Raw genomic sequence first — 11,919 nt, 5'->3', positions numbered from 1 at the left:
GAAGAAGAAGAGAAAAAGAAAGGGACTGAGAAAATATTTGAAGAGATTATAGGTGAAAACTTCCCTAATATGGGAAAGGAAATAGTTAATCAAGTCCAGGAGGCACAGAGAGTCCCATACAGAATAAATCCAAGGAGAAATACGCCAAGACACATATTAATCAAACTGTCAAAAATTAAACACAAAGAAATCATATTAAAAGCAGCAAGGCAGGGCCTCCCTGGTGGCGCAGTGGTTGAGAGTCCGCCTGCGGATGCAGGGGATACGGGTTCGTGCCCCGGTCTGGGAGGATCCCATATGCAGCGGAGCGGCTGGGCCCGTGAGCCATGGCCGCTGGGCCTGCGCGTCCGGAGCCTGTGCTCCGCAACGCGAGAGGCCACAACAGTGAGAGGCCCGCATACCGCAAAAAGAAAAAAAAAAAAAAAAAAAAGCAGCAAGGCAAAAACAACAAATAACACACAAGGGGATCCCCATCAGGATAACAGCTGATCTCTCAGCAGAAACTCTACAAGCCAGAAGGGAGTGGCAGGACATAATTAAAGTGATGAAGGAGAAAAACCTGCAACCAAGATTACTCTACCCAGCAAGGATCTCATTCAGATTTGATGGAGAAATTAAAACGTTTACAGACAAGCAAAAGCTGAGAGAGTTCAGCACCACCAAACCAGCTTTACAACAAATGCTAAAGGAACTTCTCTAGGCAAGAAACACAACAGAAGGAAAAGACCTACAATAACGAACCCAAAACAATTAAGAAAATGGGAATAGGAACATACATATCGATAATTACCTTAAATATAAATGGACTAAATGCTCCCACCAAAAGACACAGATTGGCTGAATGGATACAAAAACAAGACCCATATATATGCTGTCTACAAGAGACCCACTTCAGACCTAGAGACACATACAGACTGAAAGTAAGGGGATGGAAAAAGATATTCATGCAAATGGAAATCAAAAGAAAGCTGGAGTAGCAATTCTCATATCAGACAAAATAGACTTTAAAATAAAGACTACTAGAAGAGACAAAGAAGGACACTACATAATGATCAAGGGATCGATCCAAGAAGAAGATATAACAATTGTAAATATTTATGCACCCAACATAGGAGCACCTCAATACATAAGGCAAATACTAACAGCCATAAAAGGAGAAATCGACAGTAACACAATCATAGTAGGGGACTTTAACACCCCACTTTCACCAATGGACAGATCATCCAAATGAAAATCAATAAGGAAACACAAGCTTTAAATGATACATTAAACAAGATGGACTTAATTGATATTTATAGGACATTCCATCCAAAAACAACAGAATACACATTTTTCTCAAGTGCTCATGGAACATTCTCCAGGATAGATCATATCTTGGGTCACAAATCAAGCCTTGGTAAATTTAAGAAAATTGAAATTGTATCAAGTATCTTTTCCGACCACAGTGCTATGAGACTAGATATCAATTACAGGAAAAGAGCTGTAAAAAATACAAACACATGGAGGCTAAACAATACACTACTTAATAACGAAGTGATCACTGAAGAAATCAAAGAGGAAATTAAAAAATACCTAGAAACAAATGACAATGGAGACACGACGACCCAAAACCTATGGGACACAGCAAAAGCAGTTCTAAGAGGGAAGTTTATAGCAATACAATCCCACCTTAAGAAACAGGAAACATCTCGAATAAACAACCTAACCTTGCACCTAAAGCAATTAGGGAAAGAAGAACAAAAACACCCCAAAGTTAGCAGAAGGAAAGAAATCATAAAAATCAGATCAGAAATAAATGAAAAAGAAATGAAGGAAACGATAGCAAAGATCAATAAAACTAAAAGCTGGTTCTTTGAGAAGATAAACAAAATTGATAAACCATTAGCCAGACTCATCAAGAAAAAAAGGGAGAAGACTCAAATCAATAGAATTAGAAATGAAAAAGGAGAAGTAACAACTGACACTGCAGAAATACAAAAGATCATGAGAGATTACTACAAGCAACTCTATGCCAATAAAATGGACAACCTGGAAGAAATGGACAAATTCTTAGAAATGCACAACCTGCCAAGACTGAATCAGGAAGAAGTAGAAAATATGAACAGACCAATCACAAGCACTGAAATTGAAACTGTGATAAAAAATCTTCCAACAAACAAAAGCCCAGGACCAGATGGCTTCACAGGTGAATTCTATCAAGCATTTAGAGAAGAGCTAACACCTATCCTTCTCAAACTCTTCCAAAATATAGCAGAGGGGGGAACACTCCCAAACTCATTCTACGAGACCACCATCACCTTGATACCAAAACCAGACAAGGATGTCACAAAGAAAGAAAACGACAGGCCAATATCACTGATGAACATAGATGCAAAAATCCTCAACAAAATACTAGCAAACAGAATCCAAGAGCACATTAAAAGGATCATACACCATGATCAAGTGGGGTTTATTCCAGGAATGCAAGGATTCTTCAATATATGCAAATCAATCAACGTGATACACCATATTAACAAATTGAAGGAGAAAAACCATATGATCATCTCAATAGATGCAGAGAAAGCTTTCGACAAAATTCAACACCCATTTATGATAAAAACTCTGCAGAAAGTAGGCATAGAGGGAACTTTCCTCAACATAATAAAGGCCATATATGACAAACCCACAGCCAGCATCATCCTCAATGGTGAGAAACTGAAACCATTTCCACTAAGATCAGGAACAAGACAAGGTTGCCCACTCTCACCACTCTTATTCAACATAGTTTTGGAAGTTTTAGCCACAGCAATCAGAGAAGAAAAGGAAATAAAAGGAATCCAAATCGGAAAAAAAGAAGTAAAGCTGTCACTGTTTGCAGATGACATGATACTATACATAGAGAATCCTAAAGATGCTACCAGAAAACTACTAGAGCTAATAAATGAATTTGGTAAAGTTGCCGGATACAAAATTAATGCACAGAAATCTCTGGCATTCCTATATACTAATGATGAAAAATCTGAAAGTGAAATCAAGGAAACACTCCCATTTACCATTGCAACAAAAAGAATAAAATATCTAGGAATAAACCTACCTAAGGAGACAAAAGACCTGTATGCAGAAAATTATAAGACACTGATGAAAGAAATTAAAGATGATACAAATAGATGGAGAGATGTACCATGTTCTTGGATTGGAAGAATCAATATTGTGAAAATGACTCTACTACCCAAAGCAATCTACAGATTCAATGCAATCCCTATCAAACTACCACTGGCATTTTTCACAGAACTAGAGCAAAAAATTTCACAATTTGTATGGAAACACAAAAGACCCTGAATAGCCAAAGCAATCTTGAGAACGAAAAATGGAGCTGGAGGAATCAGGCTCCCTGACTTCAGACTATACTACAAAGCTACTGTAATCAAGACAGTATGGTACTGGCACAAAAACAGAAAGATAGATCAATGGAACAGGATAGAAAGCCCAGAGATAAACCCACGGACATATGGTCACCTTATCTTTGACAAAGGAGGCAGGAATATACAGTGGAGAAAGGACAGTCTCTTCAATAAGTGGTGCTGGGAAAACTGGATAGGGACATGTAAAAGTATGAGATTAGATCACTCCCTAACACCATACACAAAAATAAGCTCAAAATGGATTAAAGACCTAAATGTAAGGCCAGAAACTATCAAACTCTTAGAGGAAAACAGGCAGAACACTCTATGACATAAATCACAGCAAGATCCTTTTTGACCCACCTCCTAGAGAAATGGAAATAAAGACAAAAATAAACACATGGGACCTAATGAAACTTAAAAGCTTTTGCACAGCAAAGGAAACCATAAAGAAGACCAAAAGACAACCCTCAGAATGGGAGAAAATATTTGCAAATGAAGCAACTGACAAAGGATTAATCTCCAAAATTTATAAGCAGCTCAGGCAGCTCAATAACAAAAAAACAAACAACCCAATCCAAAAATGGGCAGAAGACCTAAATAGACATTTCTCCACAGAAGATATACAGACTGCCAACAAACACATGAAAGGATGCTCAACATCTTTACTCATTAGAGAAATGCAAATCAAAACTACAATGAGATATCATCTCACACCAGTCAGAATGGCCATCATCAAAAAATCTAGAAACAATAAATGCTGGAGAGGGTGTGGAAAAAAGGGAACACTCTTGCACTGCTGGTAGGAATGTGAATTGGTACAGCCACTATGGAGAACGGTATGGAGGTTCCTTAAAAAACTACAAATAGAACTACCATATGACCCAGCAATCCCACTACTGAGCATATACCCTGAGAAAACCATAATTCAAAAAGAGACATGTACCAAAATGTTCATAGCAGCCCTATTTACAATAGCCCGGAGATGGAAACAACCTAAGTGTCCATCATCGGATGAATGGGTAAAGAAGAGGTGGCACATATATACAATGGAATATTACTCAGCCATAAAAAGAAATGAAATTGAGCTATTTGTAATGAGGTGGATGGACCTAGAGTCTGTCATACAGAGTGAAGTAAGTCAGAAGGAGAAAGACAAATACTGTATGCTGACACATATATATGGAATTTAAGAAAAAAAATGTCATGAAGAACATAGGGCTAAGGAATAAAGACACAGACCTACTAGAGAATGGACTTGAGGATATGGGGAGGGGGAAGGGTAAGCTGTGACAAAGTGAAAGAGCGGCATGGACATATATACACTACCAAACGTAAGGTAGATAGCTAGTGGGAAGCAGCCGCATAGCACAGGGAGATCAGCTCGGTGCTTTGTGACCGCCTGGAGGGGTGGGATAGGGAGGGTGGGAGGGAGACACAAAAGGGAGGGGATATGGGAACATATGTATATGTATAACTGATTTAATTTGTTATAAAGCAAAAAATAAAAAAATAAAATTTAAAAAAAAGGAATAAGTAATTAACAGATGACCAGATCTCTCTTCCCCAGCTTCCCCTTCAGTAATCTCATGAACAAACTGCATGAACAAGACAACATCTAAAGAGAGATCGTGAGGAATCAATGAGCCTGCACACACACCTGCACGCAGTGGGGGATGGTGAGGACTCTGACCCTGTATCTCAATGATTCACTGAGATTATTATTTCTTTTTAAAGGCTTTCATGGCTGAGCAGAATCTTCAGAGATGGTTTTTAGGAGACACTGAGTCCACCATCTCCCCAGATTGCTGGCCTTCTGATTAAAAGCAACTTTTCTTTCTACCAACATTTCTTTCTCTCTCTCTCTCTCTCTCTGTCGCTTTCTTGTATTGATTTTTGAGCAGTGAGCAGCTGGGCCAGATTCAGTAACAGACCTATTTGACATTATAAGCCAGGAGCCTATCTATAACCTATAAAAACCAAACAGCTGGGTACAGGCAGCTAGGCACTGTATTGCACTTAGGCAGGTCATTTGCCTCTGGAACAGGATACGCAAAAGTGTCCATGGCTGTGGTAGCCTGGAGAGACTGCTGGGGAAGGTTTGCTTTGCTTTAGTCTTACAGGAGAAGCTGTAGCAAGACACAGGCAGCTGGGATGGGAGGAAGCCTGGACCCACTCTGCTCACCAGCTGGTGGAAGCTTGAATCCACATAAAGGACAGAAGTGGTCTTTTCTACTGGAAGGAATCACTGAAAAAGATGGACTTACAAGGAGGAAGAAGCTCAAGACACAGGTAGGAGTCCACATGAGAGCATCAGTTTAGGGTCTTTTCTTTGAGGGAATCTTTACCTTGTCTGGCAGTATGCCCCAACTGCAGTAGGCACTGGAGGACTTGGGCTACAGAACCCTTCCTGGGAAGGTGGCCTATCCACTTGCTAACCCACATGTGAACTAACTAGCACAAGTCCCTCAGGCTCACCCATCGCTCACCCATCCAGGCAGCTGTCCTAGCTCATGACATTGTTGAGCCCCGGATGAAAGTGGATACATCAAATGGGCCTCCCCTGGGTATTCTTTGTTAATCCCTTGAAGTACTCTATTTCACGAGCAATTCCCAAGCTGTTTGGTACGACAAGGTTAATTACCAGAGCAGTTGTTCTTTCTGTCACCCAAGAACATTGATAACAAGAGAGGAGACGGAAGGTGAGATGGGGGTCTGGTTTCTTGTCCTGGTCCTGTCTTTTTTCTTAAATTTTTATTATTTATTGGCATATAGTTGATTTACAATGTTGTGTTAGTTGCAGGTGTACAGGAAAGTGATTCAGTTATACATATACACATATCCATTCTTTTTCAGATTCTTTTCCCATGTAGGTTACTACAGAGTATTGAGCAGAGTTCCCTGTGCTATACAGTAGGTCCTTGTTGTTTATCTATTTTATATAGAGTAGTGTGTATATGTTAATCCCAAACTCCTAATTTATCCCTACTCCCCCTTCCCCTTTGGTAACCATGTTTGTTTCTATGTCTGTGAGTCTGTTTCTGTTTTGTAAATAAGTATCATCTTTGTATCATCTTTTTAGATTGCACATATGGGTGATATTGTATGATATTTGTCTTTGTCTCTCTGACTTACTTCACTTAGTATGATCATCTCTAGGTCCATCCACGTTGCTGCAAATGGCATTATTTTGTTCTCTTTTATGGCTGAGTAATATTCCACTGTATCTATGTACCACATCTTCTTTATCTATTCATCTGTCAATGGACATTTAGGTTGCTTCCATGTCTTGGCTATTGTAAATAGTGTTGCAATGAACAGTGGGGTGCATGTATCTGTTTGAATTATGGTTTTCTCTGGGTATATGCCCAGTAGTGGGATTGCTGGGTCATATGGTAGTTTTATTTTTAGTTTTTTAGGGAACCTCCATACTGTTCTCCATAGTGGTTGCACCAATTTACATTCCCACCAACAGTGCAAGAGGGTTTCCTTTTCTCCACACCCTCGCCAGCATTTATTGTTTGTAGACTTTTTGATGATGGCCATTCTGAGCTGTGTGAGGTGATACTTCATTGTAGTTTTGATTTATGTTTCTCTAATAATTAGCGATGTTGAGCACCTTTTCATGTGCTAACATCACACTCAACGGTGAAAAGCAAAAAGCATTTCCTCTCAGATCAGGAACAAGACAAGGATGTCCACTCTCGCCACTTTTATTCAACGTAGTTCTGGAAGTCCAAGCCACGGCAATCAGAGAAGAAAAAGAAATAAAAGGAAACCAAATTGGAAAAGAAGAAGTAAAACTGTCACTGTTTGCAGATGACATGATACTGTACACAGAAAATCCTGAAGATGCTACCAGAAAACTACTAGAGCTCATCAATGAATTCGGTAGAGTTGCAGGATACAGAATTAATACACAGAAATCTCTTGCATTTCTGGTCCTGTCTTAATGAACACAGCTGTTAATTGTTCTCTGACTCAGGTTACCATTCATTTTCCCTTATAAGTTTGGACTTCCTCAAGGGAATAAATATTATTTTATTCATCTTTATTTTTTCTTTGATGCCTACAAAATTGCCCATAACCAAGCAAGCACTCAGAGATATTTCTTTTTGAATTAATGAACTGAGTGCACTTAGTCCCCTTAGCAATCACTGCCTCACCCCACGTGTTGAGGGCAACATTCAGAGGTTCCATTGTCTTTTACTGATTCAGTTCTCTGTTGATTCTTCCTCCTCCTAACTCTGTGTCCTTCTCTGTTGATTTATTTTTTCCTCTCTTGGCTCTCTGGGTCCCATTCGTTCTTTCCAATATTGCCTTGAAGCTGTGATTCTCAGCCATGTAATAACTTCCATTATGTCCAAGTCTCTAAAAATGTTCAGAACAGTAACAATTTAAATTTCCATCCATTAAGTTTTACATAAATAAAACATGCCTAACTTGGGTGGAGAGAAGTGGAAAAGAAGTTAGGGAATTAAATAAACAAGAGGATGTTGCAACCTCCAGAAAGTTGGGAAAGGTCTGTCCCAGAGGACCAGAAACCAGGTACTTTTATTAGTACTGGGCCTGACCATCTGTAGCAGACCCCGATAGAAATAAATCTTGTTAAAGCAATATTTTCCAAGCTCTGCTGCTCACCTGGTTTTGTTCTTACTGGGTCTTGGAATCACAACAGACATGGTCACAGAGTGGACTCATGGCTCAGGTGGTCATTTTAAGAATAATCAGAAGGGCTCCTAAATGCAAGTATTCTGAAGTTAACAAAAAGTTGACTTTTTTTCCCAGGAAGTAGCTGGGATGGTGTCCTTTCAATTTTCCTATATGTCACTCTCATTAAATCTAGCTATAAGGTATCTCGACTCTGGCTGGCATTGGCTGAGAACAAATGCCATGCTTTGGGGGGATGGGTTACGTTCAAGGATATGATCAGGGAGACTAGTTAGAGAGCTACTGAAATAAGCCACAGCAAATGAGAGCACAGGTAGTTGGAGAGATCAGATGCTGGGTGTACTTTGAAGCAGAGTGGACAGGACTTGCTGATGGTTCCGATGTGGAGTATGGGAGATGAAGATTCAAGAATTTTTTGCCTGAGAAACTTGAAGAATGAATTTGCCATTTACTGTGATGGGAAAGGACTATGGGGGGAATGTTTCTGGATAAAAATAGTTTGGCTTTGAAGATGTCAAATTTGAGAAGCTCATAGAACCTCAGGGGAGATGTCAAGTATGTGAGTGTGGAATTCAGAAGACAGGTCCAAGATGGAGAAATAAATATGCAAATCTTCCTCCTATATATGTCTTTAAAGCTGTGGGGCATCAGGGAGTGAGCAGAGAAAGAACAAAAGACATATTTTAAAGGACTCATTAACAAAGGACAAAGAACTGTGGATTCCTGGGAAGCCAGTTCTTGGAAGTAGAGAAGAGGAGGAGAAACTGCTGGTGAGACTGGGGCTGAGAAGGAATAGGGGGCCACAAAAGAGGTGTCCTAGAACCCCAGGGAAGAAGTCTGTGGAGAAGGCAGGAGTCATCAAAGACGGAGACACTGACTGCTGGATTCAGCGACACACAGGTCACCTGGACGAGCGCAGAGATCGAGGAACGGGAGGGATGAAGGCCTGGCCAGGGTAGGTTCATGAGACAATGAGAGAAGGGGAAGAGGAAGAGGCAGGCATTGGAACTCTTAGGAACGTGGCTGGAAAGGGAAGCAAAGAAAAGACGCAGCCTGGGGGAAGGATGTGGGATCAAGGGGGTTTCCTTGGAATTGCAGTGCTGTGGTTACCATTATTGAGATGGGAGTGGCACGGCGTGTTTATACGATAGAGGGAGAAATGAACAACAGGAGAGGGGCCTGATGGAAACGGAGGGCTTGGGTATCACATCCAGGATGTACAGGATAGGGACAAAGGCAGGCAAAATGGAGAACTGCATGGTGAGCTGTGTGGAAGTTCTCTTCTGATACTTCCATTTTCTCAGGGAAATAAGAAGCAAGGTCAAGAGCAGGGCGTGAAGGAGGGAAGGATGTCAGACCCGGGAGGTCTGATGACTGCGTTGGGATTTCTTCAGGATTCTCTGTTTGCTTCTTTATTGAAAATAAAGTCCTGGGCGTCCCTGGTGGCACAGTGGTTGAGAGTCCGCCTGCCAATGCAGGGGACACGGGTTCGTGGCCCGGTCCGGGAAGATCCCACATGCCGCGGAGCGTCTGGGCCCGTGAGCCATGGTCGCTAAGCCTGCGCGTCCGGAGCCTGTGCTCCGCAACGGGAGAGGCCACAACAGTGAGAGGCCCACGTACCACAAAAAAAATAATAATAAAATAAAATAAAATAAAGTCCTTATAAGCTGAGTCTTTATCAGTTGATGATTTCCAGAACATTCCCTTCTCACTAATATACTCTTGAAAATGCTGCTATTTGATGAGATAATGGGATTTTTCGTGGGCAGATCCCCATTTCTTTCTGTGCTGCTGTGATGGGAATGATACTTTAAATCCTATTTAGAGGAAAAATCAACTCAATACAACAACTCAATTCAGCATCTCTTGGCAGAGTGCCATGTGCCATGTACTTCCAGCCAGGTGTCCAAGCTACGGGCTGGTCCCCATGGATAGTGCCATCACTGGCTTTTTATGTAACACAATTAAATGCCTCCTGATGGCAGCAGCTGTCACTGCTGCTCTTTATTGCACTTTACTGCTCAACCAACACCGGCCCAGATCACCTGGGTTATAGGAACAGTCATGGTAGTTCCCCATTGTATTTGGAGGGCCATTTGCCTCAGAGGGAAAAAGAGAAAGAAAGAAAGAAAATAAGCTTAGGTGACTTCTCCTCATTTTGTTCCTGGCTGGTTATTTTGGAGGGTACGGGACTTCACTTTGTCTTTCTTTTTTTTTTTTTGAATTTTATTTTATTTATCTTTTTATACAGCAGGTTGTTCACTTTGTCTTAAAGAGAAATAAAGATTCAATTTGCTCTCTATATTAAAGCCCCAATGACAAATTTTGTCAGAGACTTAAAAAGCACCCTTTAAAAAAGTAGACAATGGGGACTTTCCTGGTGGCGCAGTGGTTAATGCTCCACTCTCCCAATACAGGGGGCCCTGGTTCAATCCCTGGTCAGGGAAATAGATTCCACATGCATGCCGCAATTAAGAGTTGGCATGACACAACTAAGGAGCCAGCGAACTGCAACTAAGGAGCTCCTGAGCTGCAACTAAGGAGCCCATGTGCCACAACTAAGGAGCCAGCAAGCCACAACTAAGACCCAATGCAACCAAAAAAAAAAAAAAAAAAGTAGACAGTGGGGACTGGATTTATATTGCTTTGTACCTACTTACAACTGCCGGCTGCCATCCAAAAACATGAAACAGTTTTAAAATTACAGTTTTGGAAAAGGCTATCCTTGATAATGTATCCTTTTGTTCATTACTGAGACCTGAAGTTAAAGGCATTTGAGAATGTTTCTTCTGAGTAATGAAGAGAGAGAGAGAAAGGAAAAAATACAAGTTGATCTGTTTGATTAGGGGCAAAAACTGTTTAGAAGAGCTGCAGAGAAAAAATATGGAGATAATAAAATAGCTGTTGGAAAGTGGACTCATCATGAATAATTAGAAATCATTTAACTTACTAATGAAATAGCTACACTGCGGTTGCCATCATGTATGCAGGAAGGGAATATTTAACTTGTAGGCACTATTAGCACTATGTAAAGTTGCTTTTTTAAGTCAAGTAACAAAAGCACAGAAGGAGCAAATTAAAGCACTCGAAAAAAAGAAAATTCAATTTGCGATGAAATTTTCCACGGAATGATTCTGCTTCCCTATATCCCAAACCTGCTGATTTTTTTTAAGAGCGTGCTGCTCCCACCCAGATTTATCCCAAATTAAGTTGCGGTTTTCATCGTTGTAAATGTGGATTCCTGTAATGCAAATAACTCAACATTAAGAAAGAAGGAGTAATCCTGGTCCCCAAATTATCTAGTGAAATTGTCTTCCCCTAAGAGCGTACGGCATTTGAGGAATAAACACAGGAAACAGAGTAACTCTGCTCACCTCCCCATCACTGCCTTAGTAAGAATTGACTGGGGAATTTACCCCCTCGGGGAAACCATCACACACACGGGCAGTGTACATCCTGCGCTCGGCACTGGGTTTTCATCAATTTCACATGCACCTGCGGGGCCAGCTTTGTGCCAGGCCTGGGGAGGACGTTGGGAGGCCATATGGAGCTGACGGACACCTCCCTGTTTCTCAGGGTCTCCCAGAGTGGATGGCAAGATCACCACGTGTATACGTGACCACAAACCAAGGGTGACACGGATTTCCTGGGTGACACAGGTGCAGGGGAGGAGAGATTCTGACAGGGCCAGCGGATGAGGCGAGATCTGAGTAAGGACTGGAGCTGTCGGTGGCTCCTCGACAAGCACAGGTGCTCGAGAATGACATTGTGCCCTTCTGTGATAACCACATCTCCTACTTTCTAGATGTGATGTTTTGGCCTCTGGGGCCTGAGAGGGGACTGCCCCTCCCAGGGCCAGCCAGTTCCT

The sequence above is a fragment of the Mesoplodon bidens genome (genome assembly GCF_964165515.1).
Source record: "Mesoplodon bidens genome assembly, chromosome: 1".
Taxonomy (NCBI): Eukaryota; Metazoa; Chordata; class Mammalia; order Artiodactyla; family Ziphiidae; genus Mesoplodon; species Mesoplodon bidens.
This window is presented reverse-complemented; position numbering follows the sequence as displayed.